General features: G+C 41.1%; 1 protein-coding gene across 6 annotated transcripts in view; it reads left to right on the top strand.

Moving 5' to 3' along the window:
• The window catches only part of CGNL1 (cingulin like 1), a 140,527-nt gene that overhangs the window by 71,192 nt on the left and 49,730 nt on the right, over positions 1 to 19,605 (top strand). The gene's annotated exons all lie outside the window — the stretch shown is intronic.

Raw genomic sequence — 19,605 nt, 5'->3', positions numbered from 1 at the left:
CCAGAAAGCTAACACAAGAAGGCTTCACTTTAACATCCAGTGAGGTACGTTCCAGCAAGGCTCTTGGCCCTAGGTCATATTCTACACTGCTGCCAGCAGCTTTTCTTAAAAGAACAGATCTGATCACGTCAGCCTCTGCTTGAATAACTTGCTTGGCTCCCTGTTTGCCCAGACTTAAGTTCAAAATTGTTAGCATGGTAGGCAATAGAAGTCCCTTCTCTTCCTAAACCTGTCTCCAGAAAACTCCATATTCCTTTTTGTACATGTGGAGTGACTTCCACTTTTCTGCTTGACCAACCTCTTCTCATCCTTCAAGACCCTCCCCCCAATATTCTCACTTCTTTGAAGGTGCCCCATATACCTGCACTTCCCTTGATGGAGTTAGTCCACCTTCCTTAGGGTTTCTTCTGGATACTTCTCTACCAGGAATGATTCGTTTGTATCATACCGTGTTGTAATTTATCATCATGTCTATGGACTTCGTCAGACTCTAAGCTAAAAATGCCATTTTTATCCCCCCCCCCCCTTTTTTCCCTAGATTGGGAGTGGCAAACTCAAGTGCTCCAGGGCCCAGATAAGGACATAAATGAGTGAAGCTCTGGGTGTGTTGTTGGGTGACAGTAGGGCATGTTGGGGACTGTGACAAGCCTGAAAGTGTGTCCTTTGTGTAGGGTCAGCTTCTTTTCTGATACAGCGCCAAGTTACCAGTGAAGGAATGCTGGACCCATGTTGCTAGATCTCTCCATTTTGAAAGAGAAGCCAGATATCTGGATATTGGTGTGAGATCTAACTTTTAAGCAGTGCTTCAAATTAAAAAGAAAAAAAGAAAAGAAAAAAAGAATCACATAGCGCAAACACATCTCAGGTCGACAGTGTGTGTTCTTTGTTCCTTGGGCTTATTTAGCACAGGGCCCGGCACACACTCACATCTGTGCAATGTCTGATGAGTGAACGTAAGTGGAGGACAAATTCCCTTCTTCACTGAGTTTTCAGTCCCTGTTGTGTGGTTCCTGCTGGATTTTCTCCAACAATGATGTGGGAGGTGTTTTAGGAAACTCTGCTATTACTCTCTGAATTTCTGTGCCTGCTGTTAAGTTTCCCTGTGGTTTCTCAAAGGGGATCATGATTGTGTTTTTACACCTTAGCTTTTGCTTCTAAAGGTGGTTAATGAACAAATGTGGCAGAAGCATATTTAATGGAAAAACTTATGTCAATTTAGTGGACAGATGCTGCCTTTTTGTTATATTATTTACGTGTGGGTATTACATACTAGAATTTTAGTATTCTATTAGCTGCTTGGAAGAGAGTGAATTAAATATAATTTTTTAACTTGGTAAAGAGTATTGCTTAAATCTGTTCACTAGCCTTTCTTTATCCTTTTCCTGCCCTCGGGAAGGACCCACCCACCTAAAAGCTGACATTTTATGAAGGAACTGCATTGCATTAAAAGTTTATTTCCTTGGTAAATCTTAGGAGGCAGCCCAACCTCCTGTCATCAATTTTTCTAATTTTTGCTGCTGCCCCAGGGCCAAACACCCCTAAAGTACTATTTGTTATTTATCATTGTCAAATAGCAAATATTTCATCCTGGCCTGAACTTGAGCACTAAAAGTTTTAAATTACTAGAACATTTGGTGAAAACCGTCAAAGTATATTAAGAACATTTTACAGGTATTCCAAACAAATACTCTGTAAAAGTGCTTTTTGTAGACCCAAATAGCCTCACCTTTTTAAGAACAGTTTGATTGCTCAACAGAGAATTCATGAGCTCCTTGGTTATGTGGGGATTCCTCGTGCAGCAGAATGAACTGCACCTCTTCTGTGCATGGGTGGTTTGGTCATTAGGTGAGCTCCTTCCATTCCCTTTCCAAAGGGAAATGGATCTTTGAAGTCTGTTAGAAAGGGGTTTCTATTTATCAAACATTCTTTGAAAGGGCTGGTAAGGACTTTGACACCTAATTTCATAACATTTCTTTTTCTGTTACATCCTTTTAGACTTTTTCTAGTTTTAAAAAGGAAATGGCCTCTTTCTCCTTGGGTGTGTGGCAATGGCTGGAATCCATGTGCAGAAACGGACAGTCAATGGGAATAGGAATGACTGACGTCTGGGAGTAGAATGAAGACTGTCCATAGCTGGTAGCTTCTCTCTTTCATCCTTTCCCCTTTCTGCCTCCCACTCTTGTGTAGAAGAGAAGCTCAGACTCTTTACTATTTTCAGGTTTCTCAGAGAGTAGACTTAGCTCAAATTCTAGCTCCTCCAGGAACTTCCTTAGTTCCCTTTTGGACCTTACAGTTTCCAGGGACCTGGTATTGTTGAAAAGTTTGTTCTTGGTTTTCTCTTCCTTGTTATACTAAGGACCGTCCTCATTTTTCCATTAGGCATCCCCAGTGTGCTTGGCACTTAATAGGTGTTAAGTACATGTTTGTGGATTAGGGGAATGAACAGACAAAAGGGGAGATGCCCTTTGAGTCCTGACAATCCCAAGGACAGCAATTAGACTGTTTTGGGCCTCACTTATGAATTAAAATGGTTTCTCATGAAAATGAACAAATCTTGTCTGTTGGGAGCGATATCATAATGCTAATGTTGATCTTGGAAAGACTACTTTTGCGTTTAAAAGCTGCAGGTATTTTGAGGATGATAAAGAGCCACTTTGTTTTTGTGTTGGGTAATATCACTCTGGACCATTAGGCGCTTCCAGAGTGCCCAATATAGGCGGTTAAGCAATTAAGTATCTCTTCAATGAATGGATGAAAGGGAAGAGGAGGGATGAAGATGGGTGAGATACAACATTTACAAATTTACTCACTGAACTAGTGCCAAGTACAAAGTATTGCGCTAAGTTATGTGAGGGTTTTGAAGATAAATCAGATAACTCTACCTTCCAGAAGACTGAAGGGGCGGTCAGTAACACTCAGGCTGATTAGAGAGTAGGAAAGAACAATGCCCCACATGAAGTGGAGATAGAGTGCTCTAGGAGCTGGCAAACAGGGAAGGGCCCCTGGAGAGGGCAGTGTGTAGGTGGGGCTGTTAGTTAAAGTTGAGTGGTATTCAGACACGTGAGCATGGAGGCTGAGGGCATTTTGGGTATGAGCAACTCCTTGTGGGTGAAAAAGTGAGATGTGTGTTTGGGCTGGAGTCTTGTGGGGCAATAGAAGTTAAGATAGTTCCAGATTAAAAGAAACTTTTAAGAGGCAGGGACCCAGATCCAAAGCATGGACAACGTTTGGATCCCAATTCAAGCCAACTGTAACAAACAAGAAATATTTGAAATTACTGGGGACTTTTAAACACTGTCTCCATATTTAATATTAAGAAATAATGTAAACATTTTTAGGAGTGATAATATAGTTATTGTTTAAAGAATCTTTATATTTTAAAGGAACTTACTGAGGGACACATGGGTAAAACATATGGGACTTATGGGCTATCTGGTATTTGTTTTAAAATAATCCACTTGGGGGAAAAGGGGAGTGGCGGTATGGATGAAACAATATTACCTGTATGTTGATAACTGTTAAAGCTGGGTGATGGATCAGTAAGAGTTAATTATATTTTTCTTTCTACTTTTGCTAATGTTTGAATTTTTTTTTTTAATAAAAAGGTTTTTGTTTGTTTGTTTTAACAACCCCAAAAGATTTAAAATAGAAAAAGTGAGGTGGAGTGAGATTGTGAAGACTATTTGAATACCGTAATACTGCAACAAATGAGTGGTTTTTATTTGGTGAGGGAGCACTTGATGTTTTTTTATTAGGGACCTAATAGGGACATGACTTTATAGTGGGGTGACCTGGAGGTAGGAGAGGTTAGAAATTGGAAGAATGGTTAGAAGTAAGGAATGAGGAGGAATGAGATGCAGGTAGGGGCTGAGGAGAGGCAGAACTGCCTGGAGAGACCCCATAGGGGGGCATGGTGACGGGGGTGAGGGAGAAAGGAGAAACAAAACTAAGACCAAGGTGTCCCAAGGTGTTCCATCTGGGTGCCTGGAAGGAGGCCTTCCTGGGATTGAGAAAGTTCCAGTGGGGTCTCTGGGTGCAGGCGGCTAGTGAGAGAGGCAGAGCAGCCCATTGGTAGGATGGTGAGCGAGTCCACAAGGGTAGGGGGACACTCCTGGGGGACTTTGATGGGGCAGAGAGAAGAAAACAGAGGCTTAGAACAGGAGAAAAAAGAGGAGGACACAGACGCAGATACCTAAAAAGAAGCAGCCAAATCCGGTAACGGGAAAGCAAGGGCAAGAGCATTGTATTTGGCTTAATTAGTAATATATTCGAGAAACTTCTAAAAGCAGCTTATTTTATGCATTATATATTTATATACTGAGTCTCTCTACTTTTATCTTGCCCTGTTTCTCATAGTGTAAATTCTTTCCAACATTACACCCAAGTTTTATAGTCTATAACCCTTATAGGAATTTTATTCAAATTCAATAATGTTGAAACTTTTTTTCCCCCCCTCCAGAACTATTCAAATTATGGCTGTATGTTTGTGTTTCCCCCAACAATTTGGAAATGTCACTCAATCTTAAAAAAACGAATATGTGCTTCAGTGCTCCTTTCCCACATCACTCCTAGAGTTTTCCTTCCCTCTTTCTTGCCAGTCTGTGAACGGTTTCTTTCAAAGCACGAGGTCAACAGAGGGTCAGATGATAAAACCAGTGTTAATCTCAGGATCAGTGGAGTTACGTCCCTTCAGACAGAGCTAATTCAGTGTAAAATCTCATTTCTGTATTCTCTGAGGGAGCCAGGTTCGGGAGGGAAACTAAAATATCCGTATTTCCTCAGCTTGTTAACTTCAGATTGTCAACTTACTCTGAATGGTAACTGTCGTGAGGGGGAGAAGCAGCGGGGTTTGCAATCAGGTGCCCAGGTAAAGGAAAATACCTCTTTTCTACAGACTGCAGTGAGCCTGGAGTGGCACAGACTGTCTGTCAGAAAAAGTAAAATGGGGAAGATTCAAGGTTAAAAAAGGTCTCCTTTTAATTTTTTTCTCTCTAGCTTTTCCCCCCCAGAAATGACTCTTTTAATTATTACAACTTTTACTTGCATCTTTTAATAATTGCATTGCTGTTCTGCATTTTGTATTGATTTAAAAGTAGCTAAATAAGAGGACAGGTGTGGTGTCCTAGGACGTTCCTTTGGAATCTTCCATCCAAGCCCTAGATACGCCCGCTTCCCGCTGTGACTGTGGTCCTGGGTCCAGTTAGAGACTGTGCTCAGCCTCTTAGGGTGCCGGGGTGAACAGTAAGCAGGAATCCCTGCCCTCTGAGGTCTCTTCAGCAATCCAGTTCTGTTTTTAAAGGGGTTATGACCTGCCCTCTCTGTGCTGAGGGGCAGAAAGGGGATAAGAGAGCATGGTCATGGAAGGCCCCATTTTGTTTGGGAGGTTTCGCTCTTTGCCAAGTACCAGGTGCTTGAACGTGTAAACTGTCTGTGAGCCAGTGGAGGAGGATGGGTAGGGATCCTGGATGAAGGGAAAAGTTTGGTGTGTTGATAGTGAGGTCTATAGGGGGAAAGGTTTCATTTGTTTCTTGTCTAATGAGGCTCTATAATGTCTCTGGAAATACCTTGAAACATTTATAGAAGTAGGGAGAATAACCTAGTGGGAATGCTTGTCCATCTCCCCTAATGGAATGAATGTTCTGAGGTCTCAGACCCATCTGTGGACACCCAGAGTCCATGAGTGTGAGCAGGCAGGAGCGGCGGGCATCGCTGAGGGCCAGTAACCAGATGCATTTCCGGGTGTGGATACAGTCAACCCACAGCCCTGGACAGTGTAATGAGAGGCGCTATTTTAAATAGCTAAGGACAATCGCAGCCACTATAACATTGCAAATAGTTGTATCCTTGATATCTGAAAGGGAAAATGCTTTAATTTTATCATCAGAAGTCCTACTCAATCTGTGTTATATTTCCTCTGATCCTCTATACTCTCTTTGACCCTCTAAACTCTGCCTGATGAATATTTTTCTAAAGACTTGCCAAGCTCATTAAGTAGATTTCTACTTGGTGGAAAAATTTGGCATTGTTATATGGCACTATCACGTTAAGCAGAAAATGGAACATGTCATAAGCTCTAACTCCATTAGATAAGAAGCAGTGTGGAAACAGAAGTAGCTACAGTGTCAAAGCAAAATCAGGACATATAAGGCATGTATGGGAGCCAGCCTCCGAGAGGCCCCGTGACCTATGCTTCCTGGTATTTTGCTCCTTTGTTGAATAGGGCTGATCTGTGTGGCCAGTAGGGAGTGGTGGCGTGTGACTTCCAAGGCTAGGTCATAAAAGACATTCGTGGCTTCTTCGCTTCCTTACACAAAAGTATGTGCCCTGTCCCCCGTGTTTGCTACGTCTGGGCCTTTGCTTTGCAGTCCCCTCTGATGTGAATTTGCTGTTGTGCAGCAGACAGAGGAGAGGCTTGCTATCAGAAGTTACCGGCCAGTTTCCACTGCTTACTGACAGGGAGATCCTTTTGGGGGGAACAGTATTTTATTTCATTTTGTGGAGTAATATTGCACATGATTTAAAAAGAATTCAGTTCTGTATACCAATCGGCGCGATACTCCCAGTTCTCTCTCTTCCTTCAATCACAGCAACCCCTCATCTGTTCTTTGGCAGTTAATCTGTGTTGCTGGTTCTTAGCTGTGAGGGAGTCTGCCCACTTACCCTGAGGGACATTTGGCAATGTCTGGAGATATTTTAGTTTGTCACAGCTGGGGGAGAAGGGTGGCATCTAGTGGGTGGAGGCCAAAGATGCTGCTAAATATCCTACAATGACCAGGACAGTCCCCCTCCCCACCCAAATGTCACTGCTGTGAAACTGGGATCTGTGTATACAAGCATGTGTATATATTTGTGTACGTGTGTGTGTGTATTCTTTTCTTTTTACACAAATACTACTGTGTGACCATAAGCATAGTTGGTGAGCAGTAGACTGAATGACTAAATACTTTTGGCAAACCACATCTGTGATCCCTGAATCCTCTTTTCTCAGGTGGAAAAATAATACCAACAGTGCCTGTCTCGCTGGTTTGCACATATTCTAGCCTCAGTCTGTCTTTTCTGACTTGCTTCCCTGTGTCCTCCTCGTGGACTTCTCCCTATGTCCCCTTGGTGGTCCTCCTGCCTTCTTTCCTCTGTCTCTCTGTTGACATTAGCTGTCTATATCGAATGTCCTTTACCACCCTCCATGCCTTGGTCTCTGCCAATTAAAATCCTGCCTGTGTTTCAGGGCTGAGCTCAGGTGCCCTCTTCTTCGTGTGGTCCAGCAGCTGGTATCCTTTCTCTCTGATACCCCAGAGCCTTTTGCCCCTGCCATAGCATTTATTGTGTTTTGCTTTGTCTAAAATAGTTGTTTTCTCACTCAGCACATGGAGCATTGTGTGAGTTTGGGGTGCAGAGATGGACAAGTTGGTCTCTGCTCTCCCACTTCCTGGTCCCGAGATAGACAAGAAAGTTGACGCTGCTGATTTGGCATGCTGAGTGATGGCCCCTAGGCTCGGAGAGGCTTTTATACAGCACATAAAGCAGAAATACAAAAAGGGATAACTTGGCTCTATGTAGGCAGGCTAGGAAAAGTTCCTAAGAGGTAATGAGGCTTGGGTTGAGTCTTGGGAACAGTGAGGGTTAGGGAGGTGACCTAGGGGTGGGAAAGGACATTCCAGATGGAGGGAACTTCATAAACTAGAGCATGGGACATTTTGGATAGTTCTCTTCCGAGACTTTAGGGGTAACCATTTTCCTTACTCATTTTTGTACCCTTCATAGTCTTACCCTAGGTAGTCAATAGATTTGTTTGTGTGTTCATGCACTTACTCATTAAACAAATATTTTAGAGTGCTTTCTATATTTGAGGTACTGAACTGATGATATAAGTGGATTTAGGCATACTGTTTGTGGCAGATGGATTTCAATAAAACCCTTAGAGTCGTAGGTGGCCTCTGCAGTGATGTGGTTTAGTGAGTTTTGAGCTAGACATTAAGTCATGTGTTCGTGGTGACCACACCTTAGGATTCTGGAAATGTATGTAGGAATAGGTCAGAGGCAGATATAATGGGAAACTCCTCCTGCCCCAGTGACCACTAGGGAACGGAACTCGTTTGAGCCGGCAGTATTAGGTTGGTTTCGTGAAAGACAAAATAAAAGGACAAAGTGTTCCACAGGCTGATTGCAGCAGTTTTTACAGTAATAAATAATGTTTTGTCAGTGTTGAATAAGACTTGGGTGGGAGAAGGGACAGGGCAGAAGCTTGCTCCTTTTCTAGGAAATTCCAAAGTCGTGGATAGGCCCTATCCTTGGGGACTTACAGACGAAGGGGAGAATATGGCCAAGCGCACATATTTCTCCTTTTAACACTTCCCCTCTTTTCTTTCTTTGTTAAATTTCTACACATGTTTCTCAAGTGTGTGGTCCAGAGAGAAGAAATACTGGCTGTGTCTGGATTTAGGAAACTCTGAGTCCACTTATAGTTTAAAAAAAAAGGTCTGGATGGGCTTCAAAGACGTTTTGGAACAAGACTGGGGAGGTGGCCTTAGAGATGGAGCTGAAAGTATTCGGGCAGATGAGGCACAGGAGGATGTGACAACTTTGTCTTTTCCGTCCCTGAATTGTCCAAGGGACTAACGATATCTGCTCTGCCCCAGGGAAAGGGTTGGCTAGAGGACAGCACAGGGAAGACTTAGATGCCTGCAAATGTAGTTGGAAAACACTGAGTTCTTCATGGCTTTGGAGCAAGAGCCAAGGCATTAATAAGCTCTGGAAAATAGGCAGTGGGGTTGTCTTGTAGAGTCCATATGAGGAAGTGTTTTGAGCCAGTTGGGTTTCTAAATGTGACCCTGAACTTGAGTCCAGCACATGCCAAGCCCACAGGGTCCTCTGCCTGGTCAGACATTTTTCTTCCATGTCTCTTAATTCTGTGACCTTCTGTGAGAAGATTCCCACTGCTTCTTCGATATTTCCTTTCTGAGACCTCAGGATGCCAGGCACTTACCCTGTGTGCTGGGCTTCCTTCTACCCATCCTGTTGTAAACAGTCTCCCTTGCCAGCCCCGCTCCCTGCCATTTCCTGTGTCTGTCTTAGTGACCCTTCCAGGCAGAAGCAGACGCTTGTGCTGTGTACCGTGAACTTTCTGCTGCTGAACCAGGGAGAAAACGTGGCTGGCAGGCTGTGAACTCTGTGGCTGATGTGGGCCCAGCAGAGCACCAGGGTTAATCATTTACTCTACCTCTGTGCAGTCACCGATGTTGACCTTGACAAAACTGGTAGATATTAGCCAAGCCTGGCCTGACATTTAACAGGATAATATGATGCAAAAAGAACTTCTTGTTGAGAGGTTAATCCTGTCTCCCAGTTTACCGTTAACATTCACATACATCCAGTGCTATTTGTATGCTCAGCATATTCATAGTGTACATGAGACAACGATGTCACACAGGTTAGGGGGCTTGGCTTTATGTGCAGCTGCTCAGCATGGTTGGAGAACAAAAGCTGCATTGATGGAGAAGCCCTGTAGGAGAGGCAGTAGAATAACATTTGGGCTCGGTGGGTATGACAGATGAAGAGGCCCCCACACCCTCCCCCCCTGCCCTTTATTTTGAATTCATAGCCCTTTTCCTTGAGCAGTTATGAATCTTTTACCTATGGTGCTAAGAGAAGGTTAAGCTGATTAAACCTCCCAGTAAAGTCAACAGCACTGCTGTTTCCAGGAGGCACTTAATTGGAGGCACCGTCTCACTAGAGTTTGCTCTCTCCTTTCTCTGAAATGAAACTAGCCTCAGAGCAATGAAGAAAGCTAGATTAGAAGTTCTAGTTAACTATTGGATAAGCCTAGACTGCTACCGAAGGTGATCCAAGGGTAGATGCTTACTTATTAGAGAGTTACCTAGAATGACTGCGTTAGGAGCTGTTGCTCTCTGAAGCAGAAATGCAGTTATGTCCCTGTCAAGAGCTGCTGTAGAAGCAGAGCGCCCTCTTTCCTTCCCCTAGCCCTCTAGGGAGGTACAGTGACTTGGTTAGAGATAGTTCTAGCATATAGATTTGGGGTTCCTGATCAATGCTTTTTCCAGTACACTGGCTGTCACTTTAATCTAGCCAACACATACATGTCCTGTAAATACATATGTCCTTTTGGGAAAGGCAGCTGGCTCAAAATGGGAGTGTGTGGAGGATGGTACTGCAATTCAGAGCAAGCCGGAAAAAAGGAGAGACGGAAGAGGAAGGACAGGACCTTGAAGGGAGAGCGCTGGACAATGGGTCCAGTGCTCAGACAGGATAATCAATGTTCGAAGCAGGCAAGAGGGACAGTAGCAGCTGGAAGTGTGGTAGGCACAGTGAGGTATAGTGGAGGCAGGAGGAGAAAAAGCATGCAGGGGAAGGATGAGGTGGGAAGGTGGTGTGGATAGGAAGTGGGGAAGCTGGAAGCGCAGGAGGTGAAAGACAGATGAGTTGGAGCCAAAAATCTAGAGGGTAAAGGGAGAAGAGATGGCCCTTAGAGGTACAAGAGGGAGACAGCAGAGATGGAAGGTAAGCCATGTTATGCCAGGCGGGGTATCTGCTCAAGGAGTATTGGCCCATGGTTATCCTAGATAAAGAACAGCCAGTGTTGGTTTTATTGCAGTATTAGAAATATGTGGTTACTAAGTAAATGATTTTTTAAATGTGACGTGTGAGAAACTAGAAGACGATAAATAAACCTTTTGTCACCTGAGATAAATATTCTTTATGCCTCCTATTTTTTTAATGCTTTCTGTCAATAGCATTAATCATGGCTATGAAAATGTGCCTTGAATTTAATGCTTAAAGGAGTTATAAGTCATTTATTTATCTGTGGAAAATAGGACCACAGTTCTATAGGACCGTAGTTCTGGTCTAATAGGACCAGAAGACTCTTCTGGTCTTTGCGTAGGAGTTGGAAGAGACACCATTGGAAAGACGTCGAAAGAAACATTTAAATGACTCAGGGCCCATCCTTCAGAATGAAACTAATATTCATTAAAAAAAAAAATGTATGTTCTAGTTGAGAATTTCTATAGCCTTCTAAAGAGGAGATGGACACAGTCTTGGTTCCCAGTGAGCCATCTGTGAGCCTCTGCCCTCTCTGGGTCCAGGAACTTGCTGCTCCTTCCCACTGGTTTGGGGCCATCTCCCGTCCTCTTGAAACCAACTTTCTTTGATATGTCTTTGGAGGTTTTCTATTATTCCTTCCAAGTCATTCCCTGATGAACAGTACTTTAAAAGCCTTCTGTTTGTATCTAGACATTATCAGATAGGCCAATATAATATGTTCTTAGTTCTATTTTTTTTTTTTTAGTAGATTCCTTGGGATTTTCTTCATAGTCAACCATGTCATCTACAAGTTGGGATAGTTTTATTTTTTCTTTTTTTGATCTTGTATGCCTTTTACTTCTTTTTCCTGCCTTATTATGCTGGCTAGAACTTCCAGTACTTCGTTGACTAAGAGTGGTGAGAATGGACATCTTTGTCTTATTTCCTATCTTAGGGGGAAAGCATTTGGGCTTTTAACATTAAATATAATGTTAGTTGTAGGTCTTTTGTTGGTGCTCTTTATTAAGTTGAAGATGTTTCCCTCTAATTATAGTTTTCTGGGAGGTTTTTTTTTTTTTTAAGTTTATTGGGGTGACAATTGTTAGTAAAATTACATAGATTTCAGGTGTACAATTCTGTATTACATCATCTATAAATCCCATTGTGTGTTCACCCAGAGTCAGTTCTCCTTCCATCACCGTATATTTGGGGAGTTTTTCTTTTTTTAATCATGAACTGCTGTTGAATTTCATCAAATGCTTTTTCTGCATCTATTGATATGATCATGTGATTTTTCTTCTGATTTTCAAATATTGAACCAGCCTCTTGCATCCATGAAATTAACTCCACTTGGTCAAGTGTATAATTCTTTTCATATATTGCTGAATTCGACTTACTGATATTTTGTTAAGGATTTTTGTGTCTATATTTATGAGAGGGATATTGGTCTGTAGTCGGGTGTTTTTTTGTGTTTGTTTTTGGTACTGTGTTTGTCTGGTTTTGATATCAGGGTAATATTGACCTCATTAAATGAATTAGAAGCGTTTCTTCCTTTTTTCTGGAAGAGATTCTGTAGGATTTATGTGCTTGGTAGAATTCTCCAATGAAATTATATTGGCCTGGAGATTTCATTTTGAAAGTTATAAAATTATGAATTAAATTTCCTTAATAGTTATGGGACTATTCAAATTATGTTTCATATTGGGTAAGTTGTGGTAGTTTGTGCTTTTAAATAATTGGTCTATTTCATCTAAGTTGTCAAATTTATGTGTATAGAATTGTTTGCAGCATTTCCTTGTTCTTTTGATGCTTGCAGGGTCTTAAAGTGATACCCCTGTTTCATTCCTGATATTGGTAATTTGTATTTTATATTTTCTTTTTCTTCTTCAGTTTTGCCAGAGTTTTTTCAATCTTAGTGGTCTTTTAAAATACTCAGCTTTTTAAAAATTAAAAAAAAATTTTTTTTAAATAAAAATCCCCAGCTTTTCATTTCATTGATTTTTTTTTTCTTTTGTTATGTTTTCTGTTTCATTGATTTCTACTCTTATCTTTATCATTTCCTTCCTTCTGCTTGCTTTGGGTTTATAAGGCTCTTTTCCAGGTTTTTGAGGTGGTAGCTTAGATTACTGAATTCAGACTTTTGTTCTTTTCTAATGTAAATATTTAGTGCTATAAATTTTACTCTTAGCATTGATTTAGCCATGTTCCACAAATTTTGATATATTTTAATTTTCATTATTATTTTCTTTGTGGCTTCCTTTTTGACCCACGAATTATTTATAAGTATGTTGTTTAATTTCTAAGCATTTGGAGATTTTCCTGTTATTTTTTCTTTTTTCTAATTTCTAGTTTGATTCCATTGTGATCAGAGAATACACTCCATATGTTTTCAATTATTTCTTTTAAACTTGTTGAGGTTTGTTTTATGACCCAGGATTTGGTTTACTTTGGTATATATTGTGTGAGTTCTTGAAAAGAATGTATATTTTACTAGAAAAAGATTTTTAAAATAGTAAATACAGGTCATTCTCAAGGGTAAAAAATGTCATCTTTTTCCTGGGCAGTAGAAAGATTGTTACTAGTCATTTAACCAATCCCAGACTTAGTTATATCATCTACAAAATGAGAATGCATCCTTTTTAGTGGTTTACATTTGCATGTTAAAAGTAAGTGATTGAGGATATGTGAAGTATCATAGTATTTGCCATTGAGAGTTTTTTTTTCCCCATTCATTAAAATTTTGTGGAATTTTTCAGTTTTATTGTTGCTGTAGTAAAAAGAAATGATAGAAAAAGGTCACTTTAAAATAATTTGGACAATGCCTAAGAATATAATACAGTAAAAATATTTTGGATCATGCTTTTGACAACACATTTCCCCTCTCTCACAGTATATTTGGAGCATCTTTTTAGATGAGCATGTATAGAAGAATGTCCCCATATTCTTAAATGGCAGCAGCACAGCCCACTAGACAATGATTTAATAGGGTTTAGCTACCTGCTATGTCTTCTGGTGCCCCTGGCTTACTGAGCTCTCCTAATAGTCTAGCATTCTCCTTCTAGAGAAATAAAAGAGCCTGCCAAGGTAAGTTGGCAAACCAGGCCAGAGTCAGGAGGGTCAGGAACTCAGGAGTTCATGAGCAGCTGAGTCAGGGGACTGGAATCACAAGTGAGGGTGAGTCAGGCCCAGGGCCCAGGCTGCTTAGACTGAGGTGGTGACCTTGTTGAATAAGCTGCCTTCTTAATGCTCCAGGACAGGGTTAGGCTCAACTGTGCTGAATCCATAAATTTCATCTCCCACTGATGTGGCCACGGAATTTGGCCCAGGCCAAGCTTCCCCACCTCTCTCGTATGAAGTTACCTGTGGAAAAATGTAAACTAAACTTAAGGGTCCCATGACCCTGTTTCTCTCTGGAAATGGCAATGATATCATTGTAAAGGATCAGGGAGGAGGTAGTGGCGGGAAAGGAAGAGGAATGTGAATAACGACCAGTGAAGAAGAGAGACACACAGAGTTGGAAAGCAAGACACACATTGGGCCCTTTGGGAAGAAGTAAACTGTTCTTGTCACCAAGTCTGGTTGATTCTGCCTCTCAACTCTGCCCACTCCTCTGCCTCAGTTCTACCATCTGAGTTCTTAACAGGAGTCCCTGCTCAAAGCCATGATTTGACTGAGTGGGTGAGAACAGGTTATCAAGAATGACCTTCAGATATTTATACCAAGTGACTGGATGAATATTGGAGGCACTGAGAAATCCAGAGGAGTTCCAGGTATTGGTGGAGTATTGAGTGGGTTGAGGATTTCTGTTTTTTTTCATATTGAGTCTGACTGTGTTGAGTGTGAGGGGCCTTTGGGACCTCCTAGGAGAGGTGTTTGGCCCAAGAGAGAGGCTGGGCTAAAGCTACCGATTTTAGTTGGCCCCAATGGGCACTTACAATAGTTGAATGATCCTAAGGAAGAGGCTGTTTGAATTCTGCCCTAGTTTTGTAGTATTTCCAGTTGGGAGGACATGTTTCTAGAACTTCTTACTGATGGCACAGCAATTGTAGGTCTGGCCCTGCCAGCCATACTTGAGGTACTGTGGAGATAACCTACTGTTTGGCTCTATTTCTCCCAATCCAGTTCAACTGTTTTCTGATGTAAGTCTAGCTTTTAGTGGAGGAAAGCTTTCTAGTGGTTAGACAGACTTACACCAGCCTTTCTACCAGCACAATCACACCAAGCTCTAATTGCATAGCAGGTAGGAAAGACTACCAGATACACTATTGCATATATGTGTTTAGGGGGAGAGGGTTGAGGTTTCACAAATTCATGTATATTATGAGATCAAAATGACTTCTCCTTGGGGGATGAGTTTTTCCAAGATGGTAAATGGGTTCCAAAGAAGAACTTTTTTCTTCCTCTTCTTGACTTTTTTTTAGCTTCTTGTTTTATTTTGCCTTTAGCGACCATTACTTATTTTCAGGTGAAGAGAGCCAAAAAAAAAGTTATTAAAGAGGAGGATTGATTTATTTTTGTTTTTCTGGGCAAAAATGATATTTATTGGGAACAATTTGGCCCAGACTGGCATACTGGGTTAGAATACGTTTGCTTTTTCCCAAGTGTTTTTAGGAATTTTAAGTGTTGGTGTTCTCTGACACTGGTAATAAAAGTGTCATTGGTTTTTACCAAATAAATCTATATATATTCTGATTTTCTTTTTGCTCGGGGTATTTTATATTTTATAAAAGGACTAAGATGAGGCAATTATCTCTATGGGACTGGGTGATTAGAACTGTGTTTTGGTGCTAGCTTTATAGATATTGCTGTCACTGAGAAACTTGCCTTTATTGTCTTCTTAATTTCTCATAACATGCAGGTCTGGAATTAGAGGTTATGTATTCTGACTAGATGAAATAGATTTGGGTACAAGTTCAGATATTGCCAGGTAATGCTATGTGGGGAAAAAAAGTTTTAAGGTAGACTTTCTCGAAAAGAGTCTCCAATATTCTACAGTCTCTGGATATAATTTCAGAGTATATGAAATATATAAGTTTTTGTATAGACAGATGTTTTCATTTATTTAGGTTATGAACCTGGGAATAGTCTCTGGGCCATATGGTAACTCTATGTTTAATTGTATGAAGAATTGCCAAACTGATTTTCAAAGTGGCTGCACCATTTTACATTCCCACCAGCAATGTATGAAGGTTCCAGTTTCTTCACATCCTTTCCAACACTTGTTATTATCTTTTTAATGATAGCCATCCTACTGGGTGTGAAATGGTATTTCATTATGGTTTTGATTTGCATTTCCCTCATGGCTAATGGTATTAATCATTTTTTCATGTGCTTCTTGGCATTCGTATATCTTCTTTGGAGAAATGTCTATTCAGATCCATTGCCCATTTTTTAAAATTGGTTTCTTTTTATAATTGAGTTGTAATAGTTCTTCATATATTCTGGATACCAGTCTCTTATCATACATATAATTTGCAAAATTTTTCTCCTGTTCTGTGGATTGTCTTTTTACTTTCTTAATGCCAATCTTGGAAGCACAAACATTTATAATTTTCATGATGTCCAGTTTATGTATTTTTTTTTTTGCTTGTGTCATACTTAAGAAACCGTTTCCTAAACCAAGGTCATGATGAATTACTCTTCTTCTAAGAGTTTTATTGTTTTAGTCCTTACATTTAAGTCTATGATCCATTCTGAGTTAATTTTTGAGTATAGTGTGAGGTCAGGGTCCAACTTCTTTCTTCTGCGTCTAGATGTCAGTTGTCCCAGTACCACTGTCGAGACTGTTCTTTCACCATTGAATGACCTTAGCACTGTTCTGTTCCTGTTAAGGTGTGCTTTCCAGGCCCCTTACCATCCATGTTGTTCCCCAGACTTCAGGTGAGGCCTGGGCATTAGGAAATTAGAGCATCTATCTAAAAAAGACTGTTTAAACCAGGGGTGTCCAAACTTTTTTCAACGTTTTTACCAAGGGCCATATGCGGTAAAATATACAAACAGCAGGGCTACTCACTCAAGGTGAAGTACGTATTGCCTTACCTGGTTTATTTAAGTAAACTAAATATATTTTTGGAATTTGCTGCGGGCCAATTAACAATGGATTGTGGGCCGCAGTTGGCCCGCGGGCCGCAGTTTGCACACCCCTGGTTTAAACCATGCAGGTCCAAAGATCCTGAAGGTGAATTAGAAACGTGGCTCTGAGACTCGTAGCAGTCAAAGTCAAAAAAGACACATGTCAACCTCATGATTTTTGCTGTCCATGAGAAAACTACAAAACTATTTCCTGAGAGGGAAGTAAAGCTTCTCTTGACATAAAATTTTGAAAATCACAGCCAAGTTTCTTACCTAGTCTGGGCGTATGGGGACTCCATGAACAGAGAGAGGAAGTAGGTGCTAAGATCCAGATATGCCACTGTCATTTGTACGTGCCCCAGGCTCACGTATCACTGAGAGAGACAAGTCATTGCCCTGGATTCTTAACCAGCCCCTTCGGTGTGGGCATTTTACAAAGTTCCAAATTTTACTTTCTTATTGAAGATTATGGGAGTGGAGCTCTCCTTTGGCAATGGTGAGAAAAAGGGACTAGCCAGGTCGCTGTGTGTGGGTATGTGAGTATTTATGATTCTGAAGTCTGGTTTGACATCAGAAATAAATAAGGCGAGGAAAGTAAGTATGCGTATATTAGACCAGAACTAATGCTTTTAATAATGAATTCGTGATTTGAAATTTGCAGTGAAGTCAGTGGCAATAGAGTTCAGTCACATTGATCCCTTTGTCCTTCTTCTGAAAATATTAAAAGTTCAAGTATAAGAACTGAAGAAAGATGATCCCTGGAAGTCAGCAAAAACTCATTGAGAATCATTCAAACCATGTTCTCTTTTGACAGGGTTACTAGGCAAGGAGATTGGGGTTACAGAGAGATTTGGAAGGAGTTTTTCTAATGATGGATGACAGAACCCTTGGCCCTGTCCTGTCAACTTGTTTTCCATGACATCAAGATACAGAAAGCACACTTAACCAAGTTTGTAGGTGACCCACAGCAAGCAGAGAGAACCCAACTATTATTTGATAGACCCAAGATTCTAAATGGTCTCGACAGGCAGAACAGTGGATTAAAAATCAACTTGATTCAACTGAAAAGAGATAAATGACATCTCTTGTTTCTTTTTCTCTCATTTTTAGAGATTGTAGAATGGAGCAGCCAAGGCTCATTAGGACCTTTGGATGACCACGAGCTCCCCTGCCTGACAGGCACTCAGATGTACTCATGGGCAAATGAGTATGCTCTCAAACTTTAGGATTCTCTGAAGTACCATTTAGTGGATCCAGTGAGACGGCAAAATCTTAAATTCTATTCTTGTCATCTGCTGTGGTTATAACAGGCACTTGGCAACTTTGCCCACTCCAGGGTATTCAGCAAGTAGCACATTTTTATTGAGCTCCAATTATATATATGACACTAATCTGGGAACTATAGCTAAGAAGTGAGATATGGTCTCAATCCCCACAAAACCCAGGCTTCTTTCCTAAGCATGTGTGGCTAAGGGATGGAGCCACGCAGCACTGCTGTACCCCATAGTACTCAGAAGAGTAAGATAAACAGTAATCACTCAGAGGGAGATAGGAGAACACTGACTTGGGATAGCAACCTGAATATCACTTAAAATATAAATCTCCCAAGGCAATGAAATCTAGGCTCCAAAGATCATCATTTTTATATGCATGTGCTCTTGCCATTTAAGAATTTTACATTTATAGGCTCATCTAGTGACTTATTGTTTCAAAGGCGTAGCCATCATATGAGTATTTGTAACTGGATAGTGTGTGATTCAGAGGAGAAGGAGGGGTTGAGAAGGATCTGTGTTCTGAATTGGAGGCCAAAAAGCTTTATTTTTGATGGAAATACAAAGGATTCTCTTTTTCTTCATCTCTACGCCCCTGTTGCAGTTCCCTTGAAATTCAGGGTGTGAAAGAGCCCCCTTCTGCCACCGCCCTTCTCTTAGTCCTTTTTTCCCCTCTGCACCTGGATTCAGCATTTAACACCCTTCCCTTGTGAGTGGCTTATAATAAACTACTCATATACGATGAGGCCATTAAAAATATAAATAGAAAATTAAAAAGCAGTAAGAAGGATGGAATATATTTTGGGAAGGAACCAAATCCCATGAACTTTGTGTTCTTTCTGTTTGGGGCTAAATGGTCCTGATTCTTCATTTTAGACTAATTTCAAACTGGTGCATATTACATTTTCCATCCCAGAACAACTGGATTATGTCTTCCTCTGTTCATTCCTGAACCCCAGCCACTTGCGAGGGTGCACAGCATTCAGCTGGTATCCTATCCAACAGACTTTGGCCAAGGGTGTTCCCTGGAAACTTGAGTGTCTAGGCATGAGCTCAGACACTAGCACATTTGCCATCCTCTAACTAGCTCCATGTGCGTCTTGTAAAATACTGACTGTAAAGCCAGAAGGTAGCTCCTCTTCTCCTCTGGATGCAGTAGCTTACTCTTCGCTTTTTTCTTGGGGATTTGTCACCCATGCCTTGTGCCACAGGAGATGTGGAGATGGTTGTCATCACCTTGAAACTCCTCAAAGGCAGGGTCTTACTTTATTTTTCTTTACATCCTTCTGGGAGCTTCATAGGTTAGAGGATCAGTTCATGTAACTTGGTCATACCCTATAGGTCCTTAAACCACGGACCTTTCCTATAGTTTCTACAGGAAGTTTTTTCTGCAAAGTCACTGAAATAGCTTACATGTGTAACTCAGAAACCAGCTGTCAGCAAGTAGTTTATATTATATCATCAGTATCCTTCCTGCATTCTCAGTCAGCTCATTAATCACCAGCTCTTCTTTGTGTTGGTCTCATTACCACCTTCCGTGTGGATTGTAGGATGCAGTGACTGTGAAAAGCTTCCACTGGCTGTGATACCCCAAGGATGCTTTGACCTGGTCTTGAGAAGAATTCCTCATGCCTATTACCTGCTAGTTGCTTTAAAATCAAACTTATTGTAAACCTGAATTTCTGATTTTATGCCTGTGGTGACTCTCAGAAATAGCCTCCTTTGC

The sequence above is a fragment of the Rhinolophus sinicus genome, linkage group LG03 (assembly GCF_036562045.2).
Source record: "Rhinolophus sinicus isolate RSC01 linkage group LG03, ASM3656204v1, whole genome shotgun sequence".
In the NCBI taxonomy this organism is placed as follows: domain Eukaryota; kingdom Metazoa; phylum Chordata; class Mammalia; order Chiroptera; family Rhinolophidae; genus Rhinolophus; species Rhinolophus sinicus.
Note: the sequence above shows the minus strand (reverse complement) of the source record. Positions and strands in the feature narration are given on the sequence as shown.